General features: G+C 32.7%; 1 pseudogene; it reads right to left on the minus strand.

Annotated features, from left to right (window-relative positions):
* Nucleotides 1–1,042: 1,042 nt before the first annotated feature.
* On the minus strand, nucleotides 1,043–1,139 carry LOC122121706 (annotated as a pseudogene).
* Nucleotides 1,140–3,083: the final 1,944 nt, after the last annotated feature.

The following is a 3,083-nucleotide window of genomic DNA, read 5'->3' on the forward strand; positions in this document are numbered from 1 at the left end:
ATTATATAAAACCAGGCCTGGAGAACAACATAGAAAAAATTGCATTTGATATTGCCAAAAGGATAAGTATGTATCACTACCTCTATGAAGTTGTGGAAGGCTGTACAAATTGTTCACCTATGTCCTAATGGTCGGGTTAAGTTTCTTAAATTTCAAAAATGCAAGTCGATCTTTTGTGTCCCTACAAAATATTTTCAAAATCCAAATAAGAGCAATATATTTTATTTTGGTCTGTCATGGGGCTTGAACTCTGGGCCTGGGAGCTATTTCTGTGCTCATCAGCTCAAGTTGAGCGCTCTACTACTTGAGTCTCAGCTCCACTTCCAGTTTTCTAGTGGTTTATTGGAGATAAGAGTACCACAGACTTTCCTTCCCAGGCTGCCTTGGAACCATGATCCTCAGATCTCAGCCTCTTGTGTAGCTAGCATTATAGGCATAAGCCACATGTGCCCAGCAACACCAATATTTTACTGTAAAAATTCATGGATTCCGCAGAATTCTTCCAAGTGAATTGCCTGCATTGGATGTCAAAATGTATTCAATAGTTTTTGTATACATGTATAATGATTTCTTCAGAGTTTGTGATTTTTTAATCAGAAACAATTTTAACTTACCTGTTGAAATGAGTAGTACAGAAACTAAAATATTTCTGGTGCTTGTCTGAAAAAGTATATTTTAAAATATTCTATATTCTATGTTTGCATAATGTTCATAATTTATTTTATTTTCTCCTAGATATACTTTGAATTCTACATTATTTTATAATATTGAGGTTCATTAATGTGTTCTTTCTGATTGTATTCCATATAGAAATAGTTTGATTCCTTTTTTTCTAGGTCTTAATATTATTTTTCTTTGGGATAAAATGACAATGTTGTCTAATTTGAAAAGTTTTGTAAAGTTTATGCTATGTAAACGCCTTTCTGAGGTGAATATTTAATACACTGATGTCAAACTGAATTTAATTATATGAATTACGTGTATTGTTACAGTTGTAATTTTGTTTTAATAACTGTTTTTCATTTCTTGCATCTGAAGAATGAAACATATGGAATACTTCTCAAATTTTCATGTTATCCTTGTGCAAGTGCCATGTTAATCTCTGCATTGTAATTTGAGTATTAGTGCTGCAGAAGCATGTAGTATTCTCTATATTTAAGTAGTTAATGATGCAATCTTTATACAAGCCTATATCTATGGGTGCCTACTTGTAACAAGGAAACCGTATTTTTCCTAACAATGCTATCGATCTTATTTCCCTAAAATTCTGTGAATAGTAGAAAAAATTATATTGATCAATCAATTGCTCACATTTGCAAATTTTTTTGTCAATGACTATCTTAAGTCTTTTTATTTGGAATTTGATCATACTCTCAATTATTTATAGATAGGTCCAAAGGTGATGGCTTTTTCAAGTACTTTTTTATCCAACTGTGTTAGCTATGTGGACCTAATGGATTCAAAGTAAGCATTGCTTAAGAGCTACTTCTAAACTTCTTCAGCTGATATTTTCCCAAATGAGGTGTTACTGGCACAAATGTCTACCTGAGCCTTTACCCTTCTTCCATGTGGGAACAGACCAACCAGAATATCTTACCCTGACAGCATAGATTGTCTTCCTAGAACAAAACTAATCTTGGTTACAAGGGATCATAGAGAGATGAACAGTTCAAACAGAACTGTTCAGACTAGAAGGTATTTTATCAAAATATAATTGTTTATTATACCTTCCATTTCAAAAGTAGCTAAAGCCAAGAAGGTGAAAAAATTGTTCATATGCATGATTACTTAATGTCCTGGCCTGTCTACCATCCAACCAGGCAGGAACTTACACTACTGCCTTTTTATCACCAAATATTTTCATAGTTGCGGGAGAAGTCCATATGTTTCTCCTAGTTATTAGGCATTAAATTGATACTGTTTTAATCACAGTGTTTCCTCTTGCCTCCATGCTGTAAATCTACAAATGGTAAATCTTTAGGTCTAACTCTATCAAACACTAAGGTAGAGATAATGGAATAATACTTTAAAACAGAGTTGCCTTTGATACAGTAACTACAACAGAACAATGCAAACCTGTGCCTTTTAATTTTATTATATATAATTATATATTTTATATTTATATGTGCTGATTTTATATTTCACACAGTAAAACTTACTAGAATTAGTTGATAATTTGACAAATAAATTGATATTTATTTATTCCAATAAATAGAATTGGAATATAAATAATTAGGTTTAAAATACATATTAGATATAAAAAGTATCAATGCAATGTCTTTAGTATAAACTTGTGATACATTCTAACTGTTCTTGGTCTTCTGAATCCACATGGTAAAAAACAATGTTTTCCTCTAATCTATAATGCATTTTACTCTGCTGCTCTGTTTATTGTTTTAACTGTCTTGTCCCAAACTGTTTTTCTCCATATTTCGGAAGCATTCCTATTGATTATACTCAAATTTTGCTAAGATGTCTAAAAAAACATTATCCTTCTGCAGTCCCCATGGGTCCTAGGATCCCAGGTCCCAGTTACCTGCATCATCAGATAACAGGGGCAAGACTTCTCACCAAGGCCCATGCAACATGTCAGCACATAGTAATTGAAGACCAACCTCAATTTCTCATTTCCTATATTTCAGGGCCCCAATTCCTTGAGATGCAGGTATTAGCAGTAAGCAATTGTGGAATGCAAGACAACTTAAAATGAAGAATGAAATAACAAAATTTGAGAGAAAGCACTGTAATTAAAACATTCAACTTATAGATGACCAGCCCATATGAGTGAACAAGTTCACAAAGTGTCATAAGATTATTTTTAATACCCCTCCCCTATGATTAATGAAAGATTTTATTCCAACATAAGTGGGCCAAAAAATAGTTCCTTGAAGGATAGATCCATTATTGGTCTACCAAAGCCCGGAAAACTTGACTTAGAGGTCAAATGTAATTCAGAAAAATATTTGAAGCACTAAGGAATGCTTCAAAACACTGGGACTTCAGTACATCATGGTTCTGTGGTATAAAAATGTCACTCTCAAACCAATGATAATCTATATTTAATCTTCTGAAAGTGTATTCCT

The sequence above is a fragment of the Dipodomys spectabilis genome, unplaced genomic scaffold (genome assembly GCF_019054845.1).
Source record: "Dipodomys spectabilis isolate Male_0828 unplaced genomic scaffold, ASM1905484v1 ptg000193l, whole genome shotgun sequence".
Lineage (NCBI taxonomy): Eukaryota > Metazoa > Chordata > Mammalia > Rodentia > Heteromyidae > Dipodomys > Dipodomys spectabilis.